Raw genomic sequence first — 18,922 nt, 5'->3', positions numbered from 1 at the left:
CACAGCAAGAAGAATGGAGAAAGGACCAAGAATCTCACAGCAGAGTTCCTTCTATGTCTCATTAGTTTAGAACTGTGTTGCATGGTCCCCCCCACTCCACCCCAATGGGAAAGGTAACTAGTTGGAGATGGAGTTTGGGTTAGATTGGCTGTCTTGTGCCCACTGCTATTTCTTCCAACCCCAGCTGGGGTGACTGTACCTAAAGTGTAAGTTAATGAAAGCTTAAGGTACTGCCTCCTTGGGAGGAGACCGGAATGGTTCAAAAGCCTTCAAGACTCAAAAGATATGAAGCCACAAAAAGTAGGAAAACAGGTGGGTGGATAAAGATGTTGAATCTGGTCCTGCTTCAAACTGAACCGTGGCAGCGTTCAGTGGTGAGCCCAGCCACGTCATGCCTGGATAGGAGGTGCCCAGGCGACGCGCCAGTGAGCGGTGAGTTAAAGACAGGAGCCCATCTACAACTCCCCACTTCCTCGTGTTCCCTTGGCACCTCCAGAGATGAGAAAAAAATTGACTTCTGATGGGAAGGGGGATTCTCAGCCCAAGTCCCCTCCAACATCAACTCCAACCACTTAGGAACAAGCAGTTCAACTCTATTTCCCCAAAGAGGTAAGGAGCACGAACGTGCCAGGCCCCAGGTAAGGTGAACTGCTACGATTCACAGGACCTTGCAAACCAGCCCCCCCACCCCCCCACCCCCGCCCCAGTCTTGCCCTCAGGAAACCCTGTCTAATCAGCACCGGATTACTGAGGAAAAGCCTGCATCTAGCAAAGCCAGAGGTCCCATGCAAGAACCTATTTGATTTGTAGCAGAGAATTATATTTTGTTATTTGTTATTTTACGGCATCGCAATTTGAATTATATATGGTGGGGAGGGGGGAGACGCCTCCCACCAAACTTCACACTTTCAGTAGAGCAGCCCCCCCACCCCCCCAGGGCAGGCACGGTCTTTTTCTCTTTTTATCACCAGCACCTAGTGTTTGAGTATGCAGACTCAGAGGCGTGAACGGGGCCCCTGCTGTATCTTGTCTGTCCTTGGGGCACAGAAATCCTCTCCAGTGTCTTTATCAACCTAAGGGTGAGGCTTCAGCTTTGTGAGCTGTGTCTCCAGTGAGCAGCGACTAAAACCAGTTTAAGAACCCAAGGTAGCAATGACGTTTTTAAAATTATGAAATATTTCAGACACGCACCCATTTTCTTTGAAAGAAGTTGGAGCCCATGAGGCTGGTCTGTGCAACGAGGTCACTGTCGACCCCTCCGGTGCCTTTGCTCAGTGGGTGAGAGAGGGAGGCCGCTCCAGGGGGTGCAGGGAACAGCTGTGTGGCTCGCCTCATCCAGGGAGAAGGCCACATGGAGTGAGGGTGGGGATCACCTAGGAACTGCTGGGCTGCTAAGGCGGAGCTCCAAGTGGCCCCTCATGAGCCCACCCGGGGCTCTGGTGAGAGGGCAGGGCAAGGCAGCCATGGGGGCCTCCGGAGTCCCTCCCGAGAAGGGTAGTGCTCCTGGCTGGGCTTGTGTGCTCCTGGGCAGACTCAGACAGCGCTGCAGTTTCCCTAAAGCAGCCGTGCGCTCCTGGATGTAATGGCCCTGATGATGGGTTTGAATCCAATGCTCGTAACTGTGCTGCTCCCGGACCCCTGGGAGTTGCAAATGGAGACAGACCTAAATGAATATTAATCATCGGAGCCGGGTGTTCTTTGTGTCCTGTTGTACTTTGAGATGGCTCTTTCTCTGTTTTGAAGTCCGGAAAAAAGGCCGTACCCTGGGAGGTTGTGGACAAGTGCTCAGAATCCCTGCTCCTTAAATCTAGGAGAAAGGGGAGGGAGGAGGGGGCTGGGGGTGGAAGGGGGTGGGAAGCCCAGCACCAGGAGGGACGGGCACATCTGAGCTGGAACTCTCCAGACTCTGCCCTTGCCCCCCACCCCCACCCCACAGGTGACTCAACCAGGCTGGACAGTTGGCCCAAGGGTAACCAAATCACAGCTCGGTGGGTGGTCCCGACATGGGCAGAGAAGGTGCTTTCTTTAACAGGGTCAGTGGCACTCAGCCAGAGACAGCCCTTGAGAGAGCCTTGGCCAGGCTGTGTCCTGGGCCTGCAGCAGACACAGCCTGCTCTCTCCTCTGCCCCGGGGATCCTGAGCGCGGGGAGGGAGGATGGAGGAAGTGATCCCCTCGGCGCTCCGCTCAGTGAGTGCCCCGACCAGGGGAGCCCTGCCTCATACCTCTCCTCCCATGAAACCTTGAGGGGCCAATGAGGGGGTCTCCGCGTGTGGAGGAAGGAGCCTTCCTGCCAGGCACGTTTTCTTCTTGTTCCTCCTCCGCCCCTGCCAGGACAAGCGCATGTTAACCGGCCAGGGTTTCATCTCTAAAGTGGACTAGCTGATCTGGAAGATCGTATTTGCTAATTTCAGTTGACCAAAGGCGCTCTGAAAGAAACACTAGGAGTTGTGTGTGTGCTCTGGTCCCTCGCGGGCTGTGGTGGAATCAGAACCTGACCCCCACCATTCTCTCGAGCGGGGACAGGCTAACACTCAGCAGTAGCTCGTAGGTGCCTGTGAGAACATGACTCGTGGAGCTTCCGATAGGAAAAACCCACCTTGGAAGCGACTATTGAACACATCTTCTGGAACTCCTACTGTAGACTTGGTCCTGTTCTCGATGCTGAGGATATAGTCATGAGCAAAAGACACGCAGTCTCACCCTCAGGAAGCTTACATTCCAGTGTTGGGAGACAACACACTGACAAGAAAAAATGTGTGTGTGTGTGTGTGTGTGTGTGTGTGTGTGTGTGTGTAGGTACACTCACGCATGCACATGTCCCGGATAGGGACATTAACTATGAAGGAAGATGAAGCAAGATAAAGGAGAGAGAGTGTGTGAGGGGTTCTTACATAGGATTGACCGGGGAAGGCCTTTCTGAGAAGGTAGAGTTTGAACAGAGGCCTGAAGGGGGCACGGATTCAGGTATGTGATGGAAGAGTTTCCAGGCAGAAGAGCAGCCAGTGCAAAGGCCCTGTGGCAGGAGCAGCCAATCCACCAAGGTGGATTAAATACCTCTGTATTCTCCCTGCTTCCTCATTTTACACAACAGACAACTTCCTTTATAGGTTGTCATGCACACCGAATGATTGTTAAAAAACAATCTTTCCCCACTGAACTGCACTGAAATTTCAGAGATGCTCTGCCTTCTTTTTGTTCAGTTTTCAAATGTCAGTGACTCCTAGGTACAGGTCAAGGTCAACTGCTCTCACCTCACCTCCTCAGCAGCTCTGATAGGTAGCTAGTTATGTGTGAAATTTCAAGGTATTCCTAGGAAAGCTTACGGTTTCAAGAAGCCAAAGGAATTCATTCATGTACTACCGAATCATCCCATTATATCCTTTGGTTTTTGACGCATACAACCCTGGAGGGTTATTAGCCAATGGTACAGATGTAGAAATTAAAGCTCAGCTCAGTGAGGTTAAGGTAGTCTTAACTCAAGCAGAGGCACCAGGACATGGTGAAGGCAGGACTCAAAGCCAGATTCTTCCTGAGCCCAGTATAGCCTCCCAGCAGGGAGCCCAGGACCACCTGTGGCCCACAGTCGTATCCTCTTGACATGGATTGAAGCGGAATGTCCAGAGACGGGCCAGTCTCCAGTGGGAACTCTGACTACTGTCGATCACATGACATCGGATCCACTTCGTCCCTATTTGTGACCTACCGGCCCCCATAGGGTACATTTTGGCTGCCTTCTCACCGTGAACATCGACATTTGCTCTGGGAGCATCATCAAGGTTAAGCAACTGCCAGGGTGGCTTGTCAGATCTCTCTCTACACAAGCTGCACATCATCGGCCCTGGTGCCTCCGTCAGCCTGGACACTTGCCGGCGGCCCTCACCTGCCCCGGGGGGGCCTGGAGGGTCTCTGTGGCTTGGAGGCATTGGCTGGGTAGTGGTCTGCTGGGAAGTCGGGCTCGAGAGCCCACCAGCCCACCCCCATGAAGCTTAAGGTCCTCCCCCTACAATGAATATGCCTGAGAATACCAAGCCAGTTGAGTACCCTGCATGGAAAGAAAAACCCAGCCCCAGAAAGACAAACGGTAGCTAACGCTCGAGTAGTTCTTGACGACCCACGTCAGTCGTAATGGGCACTTGATTGTCGGCTAGAGTTCTGGCAGCACCGATGCCTGGATCCACGCGGTCGGCAGGAGGGATGTCAGCACGCCCCAAGTCATCCCTCTGCTTAACTCATCCAGTTGAATGAGCTCCAAGCCTGTGGGATCTGGCCGGGGTCCTGCCCACCCGCGTAACTAACAAGAGGACAGAGATCTTTTTTTTTAACTTTAGCATTTATTTTTGTTTTTGTTTTGTTTTGTTTTGTTTCTTTTCAATATATGAAGTTTATTGTCAGGTTGGTTTCCATACAACACCCAGTGCTCAACCCAACAGGTGCCCTCCTCAATGCCCATCTCCCACCCCCCACCAACCCTCAGTTTGCTCTCAGTCTTTAAGAGTCTCTTATGCTTTGGCTCTCTCCCACTCTAACCTCTTTTTTTTTTTTTTTCCTTCCACTCCCCCATGGGTTTCTGTTAAGTTTCTCCAGATCCGCATAAGAGTGAAAACATATGGTATCTGTCTTTCTCTGTATGGCTTATTTCACTTAGCATCACACTCTCCAGTTCTGTCCACGTTGCTACAAAGGGCCATATTTCATACTTTCGAGGACAGAGATCTTTAACACAGTAGGACCCTTCTGGTTCTAGTCCCAAGAGCCCGTATTCAAAAACTCCCAGCACCCTCGAGGGATGGACCAGGGATTATGAGTCACTTTTGTGAATAGATCCCTTTTTTTTTTTTTTAAACAAAGGAATTAGGTGTTAAGAATTTGGACTCCGGGATTAAATTTACTTGGTTTCTTGAAGATAGAGACCCCGGCATGTACTTTACGGGGCTTAATAAACTGTAGTGTAACACACATACAGACAGGTGCACACGACCCAGCCGCACACTGTGCAACCCCTCACACACGGAACGCACCCACTTTATCTGTGTTCTTTTTTTTCTTTTCCTTTTGAGAGTTAAATAATGTATGTAAACTACTCAACACAATGCTTGGCATGTTGGGAAGCTCTAGAAACATTAATTACTATGCAGAGGCAAGGCCTTGTTATGTGTGCGAAGCACGGGGTCTGGGGCCCGTCTGTTGGTTCCTGCCCATTTGCTGCCCAACCCTCAGGGCTCCAGAAGGCCTGAAGAGGAGGAAAAGAAGGGGCTCGGGAATCCTGACTTGCCTGAATCAGACTAAATGTTTCCTGAGCGGCTCCGCAAAGCAGGAGTCTGTTCTATAAGCTGCAAAGCCCTGCCTCTGATGAGGAGCTGGAGGGCAGAACGGTCCATTCTCCCGGGCGGAGTGGATTAAAATGTAGTCATGGCTAGGACTTGGTGATTGGCTGGGTGAGGCACCCCACACCCTGCCTTGGCCCCCAGGTGAGCTTCGGGCTCTGGAGGCACCTGGCAGCCTCACCAGCGTCCTGGGGGGCCCAAGACTCGGGGCCCCCGGTGGTCAGCACTGCAGGTGGGGGCTTGTCGAGGGCCTCCCGGGGGCCCTTAGGAGGCTGAAGGTGGGAGGGCTACCTTGGTGGCCTCACCCCGAATAACTCAAGCAAAGGGCTTGAAGCACGACTGTCACGCTCCTCTGGTCCATAAGTAACCCAGCCTGTAAATATTTATGTGCCTCGGTGCCGTGACACTGTCACAGTCTTTCGTCCCCCCCTTTCATCCCGCCCCCCCCCCCCCAAGGGCAGCTCCTGAACAGGCTGCCGCAGGACCAGAGACGAGGGTATGTGGAAGGAGACTGTGAGGGCTGGGAGGGCCTGGGCTCCCTCCGTATGTTCCTCTCTCTTGCGGAAAGGGAAGGATACAGCACTTCGATTCAAACATTTACCTAGCACCTGCCAGGCGAAGGCACACAGAAGATTTAAAGATGAATCGGCTGCAGACGGAGGCCTCGTGTGGCTCCCGGTGGGGAGAGGACCCGTGTGCATCACCATCTAGGCAGGCCGGCGGTGGCTTTTTGCAGGCACACGTCTCAGGGTGCTGTAGAGGCACGTGGTGGAGGGGGCGGGGGCGGGGGGGGGGGACAGGGAGCGCACGGTGTGAAATCATGGCGCGTTTCCACCATGAAAGGGCATTCCCACACAGGGCTTCGCAATGGGAGGTTCAAGGAGGTTCTAGGGTGCTCGATGCGGAGGCCGGGACCTGTGTGTTTATCCAACAAATATCTGGGTGCCTGTTATGGGCCAGGGTGGGGTGCTAGAAGCTCAGATGTCAGAGCGAGGGCAGCGGTAGAATCAGACAAAAAGGCAGGGTTTGCCCATTTTATGAGAACTTTGAAAATCCAACTGAGAAAGCAAGTATCTTTTTTTTTTTATTAATTTTTTTTAATTCCTTTATAGGGGCGCCTGGGTAGCTCAGTCGGTTAAGCGTCAGACTTCGGCTCAGGTCATGATCTCCTGGTTCATGAGTTCAAGCCCTGTATCGAGCTCTGTGGTGACAGCTCAGAGCCTGGAGCCTGCTTCGGATTCTGTCTCCCTCTCTCTCTGCCCCTCCCATGCTCATGCTCTCTCAATAATAAATACATGTTAAAACAATATTTTTTAAAAATTCCATTACAGTTAACATAGCGTTATGCTAGTTTCAGGTGTACAAGATAGTGATTCCAATTCCAAAAATTACTCAGGGCCCATCAGGTAAGTGTGCTCTTCATCTCCATCAGCTGTTTCACCCATCCCCCACCCACCTCCCCTCTGGTGACCATCAGTTCTCTAGAGTTGAGTGTTTCTTGGTTTCTCTCTTTTCTTTGCTCATGTGTTTCTTAAATTCCACATATGATTGAAATCATACAGTATTTGTCTTTCTCTGACTTTTTTTCACTTAGCATTATACTCTCTAGATTGATCCATGTTGTTGCAAATGGCAAGATTTCATTCTTATTTATGGCTGAATAATAGTCCATTCTATATATGCACCACCTTTTCTTTATTGTTCTGTTGATGGACACCTGGGAAGCGTCCATAACTTGGCTTTTGTAAATACTGCTGTGATAACCATAGGGGTGCAGGTATCCCTCTGAATTAGTGTTTTTGTACTTTGGGGGTAAAAACTCAGTAGTGTGATTGCTGGATCATAGGGTAGTTCAATTTTTAACTTTTTGAGGAACTGTTTTCCACAGTGGCTGCACCGGCTCACGTTCCCACCAATAGTGCATGGGGGGTTCCTTTTCCTCCACATCCTTACCAACACTTGTTTCTTATGTTCTTGATTTTAGCCGCTCTGACAGGTGCGAGGCGGTATCTCATTGTGGTTTTGATGTGTGTTTTCCTGGTGATGAGTGATGTTGAGCATCTTTTCATGTGTCTGTTGGCCATCTGGATGTCTTCTTTGGAGAAATGTTTGTTCGTGTCTTCTGCCCATTTTTAAATTGGATTATTTGGTTTTTGGGTGTTGAGTTGTATCAGTTCTTTTTTTTTTTTTTTAATTTTTTAACGTTTATTTATTTTTGAGACAGAGAGACAGAGCATGAACGGGGGAGGGGCAGAGAGAGAGGGAGACACAGAATCGGAAACAGCCTCCAGGCTCTGAGCCATCAGCCCAGAGCCCAATGCGGGGCTCGAACTCACGTAGAGATCGTGACCTGAGCTGAAGTCGGACGCTTAACCGACTGAGCCACCCAGGTGCCCCTGTATCAGTTCTTAATATATGTTGGAAACTAACCTGTTGTTGTCTATGGAAAGCAAATATATTTGGACAAACTAGGAGAGATGGGACAAAGATGCACAAGGGAGGAGATGACTAAAAGGCCATCTCCCTTTCCTTCAAAGTATGTAGCTCGACTCTTTGAAGAAAAGTCTCTAAATGAGGGAAGGAAGGAGGGGCACCTGGGTGGCTCAGTAGGTTGAGCATCCGACTTTGGCTCAGGTTATGATCTCATGGTTCGTGAGTCTGAGCCCCGCGTCAGGCTCTGGGCTGACAGCTCAGAGCCTGGAGCCTGCTTCAGATTCTGTGTCTCCCTCTCTCTGTCCCTCCCCCCTTGTGCTCTGTCTCTCTCTCTCTCAAAAATAAATAAACATTTAAAACAATGAGGGAAGGAAGGGGACACACACATGCACATACATACATACATAGACTTTAATTTCAGGAGGAGCTGTTATAGTTCACCAGAAATCCAACTTGGTGAAAGGCCAAGGAAATTGGGGCTGCTGTAGCTCCCAGAGGAAGCCTAGGAAGACTGCCATCAATCAAGCCTTTGGACTCCAGGATCTTTGGGGAACCTGCCCCTGGAAAGATAATATGCTTCATGCCTAAGGTTGGCAGAACGAGCTGGACAAGGCTGTTGTGGTGAATCCTAACAGAATCTGAATACACAAAAAGAGAGATAAAGAAGACAACACCAAGCCAGCTCCCTTGTTGAAGCTGGATAAAGACCATGCTTTAAAGTCATCTGATGGCTGGGGGGCCACTGAGAGTGGGGGCCACGAGGGCACAGCACCTGGAGCAGTCACCTTTGGCCACACCACCACAGGGCTGCTGTTTGGAGTGGCAATCACACCTTTTCCACGAGAATATGTAAGACTATCGTGACAGCACAGGAGCCATATTTGCTGATGCTTTGGAGAGTGTTGGGGGATTATAATTCTAATTAACATTAAAAATGTAGTATAATTAAAAGTAAGATCTCCCAAGCCAAAAATCCTCTTCACAAAGGTAGTAGAGAAAGAGAACACTTTTATTATTGAATAAGCATTAAGCCAGAATGTGATTTGCATTACAGGCAGTCTGCTAAGGGATTGCAAAGAGGAATCTCCCCCTTATCTAGCCAAGCAGACACAGCCCATTAAATCCGTGTTCCCGAGATAATCAATCACTGATCCTCTAGTGAGAGGACCCGACACCTGTGTCACACATACTTCGTCCTAACTTTATATTAGTAACTGGGGAGACCACTTGTGTTGGCTTTATCTGGAAGAGAAACGAACCTCTCATTCGTTGGGACGGAAGGTGGTTTTGCAAACTGGAGGAAGGCACCCACAGAAGTTGCCCTCCCACAGGAAGTGGGAGGGTGGAGGACGCTGGCTCCCTGGATGTTTGCATTTCAAAGAAAAATGGCTCCCAGGTCCTGGAGGAGACATTCTTGAGTTGAGAGACGAGAGAGAGATGTAAGTAGCCATTATAAAAATGTATATATATCTGGAAAGGACTGAAAAAGAAATTTTGAGTCAAAAGGAAGGTTTCTTTTCCCTTATTTTCAACAAGGAGAGTTAAGCTGCTTATTTTTTAATTTGCCTTTGTCTGTAATTACGATCTCCTCTCTGTGTTACCACAAAATAATAACATTCCAACCTTCTCCCTGGGCCACTTGCAGTTGTCTAAGTGTCCAGCAAGCCCACAGTAAAATGCAAACAAAGCAATTACTAGGATTACAAATTAATGTAAGGATGAATTTTAAAATTCAATATAGTGTTTGCCTTGAGGATATAACTTTTTTTATTTCCTTAAGTAATCTCTGCATCCAATGGGGCTCAAACTCACAACCCCAAGATCAACAGACTGAGCCAGCCAGGGGCCCTGGGGAAATCACCTTTAAACAGAGAATCATTCACCTGTGTTTATTCATCCATAGTGGGACTAGAGAGAGTGTAGATCCCAGTGTTAGCCAGGTGACATTAGACATTCTTTTGCAGTTTCTAATGGTTTGTCTATTAATTACATGGGTTTTTTTTTTCCTTTTCTACATCATACTTGCAATCAAACCAGTTTGTGTGTGTGGGTGTGTGTGTGGGGGGGGGTGTGGGTCTGTGGTGTATGTAGAGTTTGGGCACCTGGTTGCATATTGAGTGCCTTTGATGTGGGAAACAAAAGCAAAAGAAAGATATTATATTTCCTTATAAGCTACAGCTCATTGACAAGTCATTGAGACAGGCAGAGTGACCTTCCTCTAGGGGTTCAGCTGCCTCAATGATGACACTTTGCTAAGGGCAAAAGGTAATCTTGGCCCAACCCTTCAGGATCCCGTAAGGCTACTTTAACATACAAAAATTCCTTTGGAAACTTCCTTTATCTCTACCCCCCAAGATATAGGTTGGCAATCATCCTCTAAGCATTCGGCCCACTGATACACATCCGAAGGGTCTCGTGACTGAGCTTTTACTACACAGTCATAAATGGCCTTTTCCTAACGATAGCTGGTCCCTCAGGATCCTCGAAACCTTGTTTCCAAAATACCTTGGAGGCCTGTGCTGTCCCGAACCCACTCCCAACCTGAAGGTATATAATCAGTCACCCGTCGCAACCCCAGTGCAGCTTTCTACCCAGAGGTCCTGTCCCCAGGCTTTAATAAAACCACCTTTTTGCCCCTAAGACCTCTCAACAATTTTTTCCTGGCCGTCGGCTCCGAACCCCCACAAGTTTTCCACATCACATTTCCTTTGTTATTATAAAACTCGCCAGCGAACGTGTCCCGCTTGCACCCTGCTAATAGTCAGACTGCTGGGCTCAAGGGCACTTGAGTGTAGACCGTGTCCACGCTGAGGGCAGTTTCCAGTTCCACTGGCCAGAAATGTGTGGTTGTGGAGCCACTGAGGCAAGTGCAGACACAAGGCTGGACACACAACATCCTTTCCTAGTAAATGTGATTTTCTTTTTTTTTTAAACGTTATTTATTTTTGAGAGACAGAGAATGAGCAGAGAGGGAGGGAGACACAGAATCTGAAGCAGGCTCCAGGCTCTGAGCTGTCAGCACAGAGCCTGACGCGGGGCTCGAACTCACGGACCGCGAGATCATGACCTGAGCCGAAGTCAGCAGCTTGACCAACTGAGCCACCGAGGCGCCCCCCCCCAAAAAAAATTTTTTTTATGTTCATTCTTGAGAGAGAGAGAGAGAGAGAGAGAAGGAGAGAGAGAGAGAGAGAGACAGAGTGCAAGTGTGTGTGTGTAGGGGGGGGAGGGATAAAAAGAGAGGGAGACACAGAATCCGAAGCGGGCTCCAGGCTCTGAGCTGTCAGCACAGAGCCCGACGCGGGGCTCGAACTCTCGAACTGTGAGATCATGACCTGAGCCAAAGTCGGACACTTAACCCACGGAGCCACCCAGGTCCCCCGTAAATGTGACTTTCAAAGTAACTAGCCTAACCACAGCTGCCAGTAGCCAGGCAGCCTGTGAGAACAGGAATACATCTGCTAAAATATTTCTTTTCCATTGAGGTCCATAGCAATCAGCTGCCCAGGCAAAGATAAGTGTTAGGTCCTTTGAGGGACCCATGGTCCTGTCCTGTGGTGCTGGCTTAACATGGGAGCCTGAATCCAGCTGAACTGCCTTTCTCTGCGGTAGCTAGTGGGTGGCCCCTAGTGGTCCCAGTGGGTGAGCTGCAGCACTTTGAAAGGGTCCTGCCAACGTGGTGACAGACTCTCTCCTCTGGAACTACCTTCCTGGAGACCAAGTCCCCCAGCTGATAGGGGTGGCAGACTTCCCCTGCAAGTCCTTTTCAGATCTTTAGAACTAGGCCTCAGGGTTTCTGAGGAAGGGAGAAGTCCCTTTCAGTATTGAACATGATTATGAGAGCGTTCTGCTAAGTCAAACACAGGACATGGCCTCAGACCCAAATTCAGAGGCCTGACAAACTTAAGAAGGAGACAATCCAGGGGCACTTGGGTGACTCAGTCAGTTAGGTGTCCCATTTCGTCCCAGGTCACGATCTTATGGCTCGTGAGTTCGAGCCCCGTCTCGGGCTCTGGGCTGATAGCTCAGGGCCTGGAACCTGCTTCAGATTCTGTCTCTCCCTCTATCTCTGCCCCTCCCCCACTCGTGCTCTGTCTCTCTCTGTGTCTCAATAATAAATAAACATCAAAAAAATTTTAAGGAAATAAATAAGACTCCAAAATTCCATGAGAAATCACTAAAGCATAGGAAGACTTAAGCTGGCCATTCTTATTCTGCATACATGACCCATCAGCAAACGTTATCAGGTCTGCATTTTGAATCAGGGTATCGGGAGATCAGGCTGAGGCCTTGCGTCTTCTGTTACTACGATGCAATCACGATCATCTCCTTGATCAGAATCTCGCAGAGAGTAGCTGGGTTTAGGAGACTGTACCTCCCAATCACTATATCAGGACTGGGTAATAACACTTGCCTGTGGTTTGTTGGCACACCTGGGGACAGATGTACCTGTAGAATCCCTGTCATAGCATATGGGACATGCAAGAGAGTGACCCACCCAGGCAAGCTTGGGCCTTTCCATAGCACAGGGCCTGCCATGGTCACCATCACTTAGAGGCACCCAGGCACTCCCAGGACCACAGCATCTGGAAGAACGGAGAAATACGCTATTGGTCTACGGTCTAGACCAATTTTCAAGTTGACGCTCCATTAGCAACACCTTTATCTTCCTGACCAAACAAATGGAAAGGTCTCTCAAGATCTGGAATCCCCAAAGCTGGGGAGAGGCTATAGCTAACTTCAGTTGTTCAAAAGCCTCTCCAGACTCTCAGGACCAGGGTCTGCAGAGTTACCACACAATTGCTCTGAGATCGTGCACGCTTGACAAAAGCTGGGCTCCGCTGTCCACAGTGCCCTATTAGTCCCCTAAATTGCCTAAGTTGTTTTTCTGTAGTAGGTGGTTTTATATGCAAATGTTGCTGACTTCCAGAATGTAATATTTAATGGCTTTCAGCGGACAACAGACGCCCTAAATATTTACTTCAGCTTGGGGATATTGTAGTTTGTCGAAGGAGGCATTACGACCCTGTGAAAAAGGAAACGTAACAAAGCCCAAGGATCAGCCCTGCATTGCCCTTTCGTTTCTGAGGCTGGCAGCAGGTCTATATACTGTGGGACCACAGATCCCTCTGGTAAGAAAACGTTTTCCAGGTTTTCCTGTAAAGGACTAGAGAAGATGGTAGAGGGAGCCTTGAAATCTTTGGGGGATTCTTTGCCATAAATATTGGGTTCCTTCACAAGTAAAAGCAAGCAAAACTTTAGACTTGTCCACTAGAGGGACAGAAAAAACAGGACACAGATGGATCAGAGAGAGATACTTTGCAGATGATGGTACCAAAGTCAGGATAGTTGCAGAGTTGGAGACCCCAGGGATTAACGGGACAAATACAATATGCACTTATTTCTAACGCCTTTTACAAATCTATACAGTGGTTGACCGTCTTTACCAAATTTACTTTCCTTCTTTCCTGGAAGTAGAAGAATATTACAGGGTGAATGTTCCTTTTTAATTTCCCCTCATTTTCTACTCCTTTTATAACTTTTTACTTCTAACTGAGCTCTTGGCAAAGTATACTGTGTACATATGATCATACTTAACTTTCTTGTAAATTATTTTTATTGGCTCTAGATCTTAAATTAATCCAATCCCACTAATCCCTAGGGTGCAAAGCAATACATCTATTTGTTTCAGTTTGGGTGCTTTTCCGGCATGGTATTCATCTGCCACTGGCCGTCATCCCCCTTTTCTTCCAGAAGGCACATGGGCATCAATTCAAAGGCTTTTTTTTTTTTCAGGGAGCTCCACAAACACTCCAACCGGAGTACAGAATATAGTAACCTTTACTTGGCACTGCAGATCTCTTCCCTGTTGGGAGAATTAGGAGAGAAAGGAAGCCCTCCTTTCTTAAAAAAAAAAAAAAAAAAAAAAAAAAAGGCACCTGGCTCAGTTGGTAGAGCATGTGACCCTTGATCTCAGGGTTGTGAGTTAAAGCCCCACATTGAGCATAGAGCTTACAAGAAAGACACACAGAAAAGAGAGAAGGAAGGAAGGAAGGAAGGAAGGAAGGAAGGAAGGAAAGAAAGAGAGAAAGAAACAAAGAAAGAAAGGAAAGAAAGAGAAAAAGAGAAAGAAAGAGAAAGAGAGAGAGAGAAAGAGAAAGAAAGAAAGAGAAAGAAAGAGAGAAACAAAGAAAGAAAGGAAAGAAAGAGAAAAAGAGAGAAAGAAAGAGAAAGAAAGAGAAAGAAAGAAAGAAAGAGAGAGAGAGAGAAAGAAAGAAAGAAAGAAAGAAAGAAAGAAAGAAAGAAAGGAAAAGAAAGAAAGAAAAAGAAAAAGTAAGCAAACCCTCCTGTTTCCCAGTAAGAGCACCTGTGTGGCCATCACAGAGGAGAAAGTACAAGAGGGCGAACCAAAAATGCCAGTAACTTCTATCTGTTGTCAGCTGGAAAGGGGGACATTTCCAAGGAAGCTGAGGAATAGGTAGCACTAATATCTACCAGAAAGGGCAAGGATAGATTAGCCTGAATAAAAGTTATTGACATAGGGTTCACCAGCCCCCCCTTCCAAGATTCCCTCAATCTGTCCATTTGAGTCGAGTGTCTCCTAGCTAGGAGTTTTGTCCTGTCAGGCTCTCCTGATTAACCTGTCTCTGTAATCTCCACACGCCCCAGAGTCCCTTCTCCAGTCCTTCCGGTGCCCTGGCACTTTGCAGTCATGACCTGTAGTTTTCTCCTCTTCCTTTGATACCTTCATAGGTTGGCCAGGGGAGGGACTGTTGGCTTTAGTAAAGGGTTCTACCTAGGGGCGCCTGGGTGTCTCAGTCGGTTGAGCATCTACCCTTGATTTTGGCTCAGGTCACGATCCCAGGGTCACGGAATCGAGCCCCGTGTCGGGCTCTGTGCTGAGCATGGAGCCTGCTTAGTATTCGCTCTTCTCTCTCTCTCTGCCCCTCCCCCTGTTCACACTCACTCTCTCAAATAAAAAAAAAAATTTAAAAGTTCTAACTAAACAGCCAACACAGCTCTTCAGTCTCTTCTTTCCTTCTTTGTCTTTCTCTAGATTATCTCCAAACTAAGTAGCTGCTGCTAGCGGGTGAGCAACAGTCTGTCCTTGCCATCCTACCACTCTTCCCAGCCTTCCCTTCATTTGGGGCTGGAGAGTGGGCAAGACGGCCGAGACAAAGGTTGTTAGGAGTGAGCTCCACCTAGATCTGCCCCAGGTCCACGCCAGTAAAATTTGAGTACGCTTCAGCAATCCGCTGATGGAAATTAACGGAGGACTCACCTAGGTTCTGCATTTGCCACGGCAACTTCCCTAACTCACTTTTATTGGAAAGAGAGAGAGTCCTGCCACTCGCAACCCCTCTTGAGGGGTCTCTAACACGCTTAGCTCTGCCATGGTTGTAGGGAGTAGCGGACAGTCGACTCCTCTCCTCAACGGTCTCTCAGGCCACGACGGGCTGGTTCCACCAAAGTGAAATGTGCTGGTTGTGGAACTTCCCGCAGCAGCCCAGGTATGGGGATGTAAACTGAAAACAAGCTGCAAAGGATTTCTGCAGGCTTTGGTGGATCTTCCCAGGGTTCCCGTTGGGGGGGAGAAAAACCCTTTAGATGAGTGGTATCAGCAGGGGAGAAGGGCACAGCACTCTGAATATTCCCTCTGTGCCCGAGGGACCTGGGGAGCCCCTCAGTGTCATCAGCTCTGCTAGAGAGCCGGATAGGAAGGGCTGGTTTTCCTCACGTTAGGATGGGAACAAGGGAGGATGACGTAGCACCTTGGTTTCTTTTCCCATGTTTGTACTTATCAGCCTAAGTCCCCTGTTGTTTGTCTGTTTCCCAGTAACTAATGCAGCCACTGTCCATCCTGTTGCCTGCCTATGGGCTCTCCATCCCATGGTCTCCATCATTGACCTTTATCGTCTCTGCCTTTCCAGCTGTGTGGCCTGTGCATGAAAAGGGACCCTTGGAGGTGGGATGTGGTCCAGGACATGAGGTGGACTCAGGGCTAGGCCAGCAGTCACAGAATTGTGCATCCTCAGACAGGGCAGGTAACGCATTATCAGCCAGAAAATTGTGCTCCTCTCGGGGAAACGCACCGAGGAAGAGAACCACCGTCTACAAGATCACATCCAGCTCTTCTCAGGAGTCGGTTTGACACGGGAGGGATAAACTGAGGCTGGAGGAGCAGAGAGAAGGGGACAGCAGAGAAAAGGAGGTTTCTGTGAAAGAGCAAATAACTTTAGTTCTCGAATTCCTGAGTTTTGAGATTGGCAAGAGGCCTGTTTAGCTCTTATGAAGACTTAGATGTATCTGCAAAGGACAGAGAAAGAAATTCTGAAAGAAAAAGAAGAAACCTTTCCTCTTGCTTCCGACAGGAAGAATTGGGCCTGTTAGTTTTAATTGGTATTTGCTCTAACAGTGCGAAGATCCCACCTGTTTTCCTCTCCCTCTAAATCAGTGAGTTAGGATCCGATTCTCAAATCCGAGAGGAGTGATTCCATCCAGACCCCTGCCTTCTGGCAGCTGAGTGTCCAAACCACTCAGGACCAGTGACCGCCTCCGATGATCTCCCAGGATGGAGATGTCACACATCTCTGTTGGTGGCGCCTTTCACTGTTTTAGCAACCTGATAGGTTCAGAGTTCTTCCATTTGCTTATTTGAAGTTCTTCCTCCTATAAATTAATTATCAGATAAAGAATATAATTAATTCACCATCAGATCTAACTGTCTTAACAGGGTCAAGATGTGCACACATGGTCTTCCTTGAAGATCAGTCTCAGCTGTGTCATTGACCATCTTTTTGGTCAGTGCAACTAAACTACAATATGATTCAATATCTCTAGAATGCCACTTAAATCCCACATCCTCCACACAATCCATTTAACACTCCAATCTGCCCTTTAATAATGTTTTCATTATAACATCTGCAGCCATTAATTTAACCTTTCTTTTCTTTTAAAGATTTTATTTTATTCACTTTTTTTTAAAGTAGGCTTCATGCCCCATGTGGGGATCAAACTCACAACCCCGAGATCAAGAGTCACACACTCTGCCAAAGGAGCCAGCCAGCTCCCCCAACCCCCAAATTAACCTCTCTGAATCTGTCTTCATCGTCTGTTTTAAAAATAATGTTTACTGCACAGGATTAGGATATTATATAAAAACTATTTCCACATGTGCACATCTTACCCCTAACACTCCACGAAGGGATCATGCTCTGTACTGTTTGATGGCTTGCATGATGTCAAGTAGTAAGAACTCAACCTGCTGGGGGTGAGGAAGGAGGATTCCACTGAGATTTTGGCTCCATCTAGGAAAAAAGCTTCCTAACAAATGGAACCAGCCAGTCAAGAATGTCCCGGGACCCAGTGAGCTCTCTCAAAACGTGGAAGTATTTAAGCAGAGACTACCAGAGAGCCTCGTGGTGCTGCTGTATGAGGCTAAGTCCTACACTGAGTAGGGCATTTCATTCACTGCTTGCTTTGCAGAGAGCTGGGGATTAGTCTTTTGACTCTGAGAAGAAGGAAGAAGTAATATACTGAGATTGAGGTCATGAGGCCCGGATTTCTTTCTTTTTTTTTTTTTTTTTCCTTTTTTAAGATTTATTTATTTATTTTGAGGGGAAGCGGGGCAGAGGGTGAAAGCAAGAGAATCCCAAGCATTCTCCGTGCTGTCAGCACAGAGCTTGACACGGGGCTTGAACTCCCAACCATGAGATCGTGACCTGAGCCCAAATCAAAAGTCAGATGCTGAACAGACTGAATCACCCAGGTGCCCGAGGCCCAGGTTTCTGTCCAAATTCCTGGCCCTCCTTCTTCACCCCCGAGGAGAGGTGAAACTAATGTCAAAGTTGCCTGGAGAGTCCCAGATAATGGAGAAGCAAGAATGCACAGTTACATAAACAGCTGGTTTCACCAGACTGCTTATCCACATACACCCAGGAGAAGCCAGGAAAGGGAAAAAGACACATTCCTCCTCTGTGCTGAAGATTTGTTAGAATGCACTTAGACCACCAGAGGGTGGGCAGATGCTGGAAAATGAGAACACTTCCTGGGGGACCGAAACTGGAAAACTGTTTTGGCCTCTGCTTGTGGCTCTATGGATGTGACTGTTTTCCCTGATCACCTTTCCCTTCTCTTACCTGCGGTCCCCATTCCTGGTCCACTCTGGCTGCCTGTGCAGGGCAAGAAGACTGGAAAGGCCCCAGTAGAGGTGATTCTGGTCTTCAGACTGTACTCTAATCTTCTCTAGGGAGAACGTGGTGGGCAAAGAGACATTTCATAAATTCCACGTTGGCTATCTTCCTAAGCTAGCTTTTCGTGGTAGCTGTGACGGTGGCCTTTGGCAGGTCAGCTCTCAGGCAGATGCCGTGTTCAGAGAGCACGAGGGGATAATGCCATTTTATGGACCCACTGAGCATCCAAAACATCACGTCTAACCTTTCAACCTTTCGTTCTTTGGTTGCTTGCAATTTTTAGATTTTTAGACTTCATTATTCTTCATAATGGAAACAAAATGAAGAGGAGCAACTAAAATTTTAATATGCATATGCTAATGCTACCCTGTATTCATGGAGCCGCTTTTCAATCTCCAAGAGTGCCAGAGGCCTTTCCAGAAAAGATAGATCACTGAAACTGAACCGCAAAGCTTTGCAATTCAATAGCACGGGAACACCATACCCCAGTTCTATGAATAGCACGAGGGAACCACAGGGCCCGTGAGAAGTCTCTCCTGGGATTGGCTGAACAGAATATGGGAAGTGGGAGTGAGGACTGACCAGAGTTTGGCCTTTAAATGTGAAAAATATTGAAAAAATATAAAGTGCTTACTTACTGGGTTGGCTTTTAACAGTGGTTAACAGTGGAAAAAAACAATTTTCCATCTTTCCAAATTTAACCCCTCCAAATTAGCCAGAGTTCAGGCACTGGCCATAAAATATGTATGAATATTTAAAGAGACTCAGTCATACCAAAAAAAAAAAAAAAAAATCAGCTGGGTTCCAAGTCTTCATGTAAGCGCTCTGAACTTGAGAAGCCTTCTTTTATATTCAGAAAAGAAATTTCAATAGCTCAGGATGAAAGAACCAGAAAGGAAAGAAAGAGGAAGAAAAGCCAGCCTTGCAAAATAGCCTGTGCTTTCCCACACTCACTTAGCAGGCTATCATAAGCA

The 18,922-nt window shown here is 47.9% G+C and overlaps 1 long non-coding RNA gene across 1 annotated transcript in view; it reads left to right on the top strand.

Moving 5' to 3' along the window:
* The first annotated feature begins 309 nt into the window (after positions 1–309).
* LOC147572672 (uncharacterized) overlaps positions 310–18,922 on the top strand; it is a 30,590-nt gene continuing 11,977 nt past the window's right edge. The window contains exon 1 of the long non-coding RNA XR_015246322.1: positions 310–609. This is a non-coding gene — a long non-coding RNA (uncharacterized LOC147572672). The remainder of the gene's footprint in view (positions 610–18,922) is intronic.

This window comes from Puma concolor, chromosome E4, assembly GCF_028749965.1.
Source record: "Puma concolor isolate L17-30 chromosome E4, mPumCon1.1.hap2, whole genome shotgun sequence".
NCBI classification, from domain to species: Eukaryota; Metazoa; Chordata; class Mammalia; order Carnivora; family Felidae; genus Puma; species Puma concolor.
Note: the sequence above shows the minus strand (reverse complement) of the source record. Positions and strands in the feature narration are given on the sequence as shown.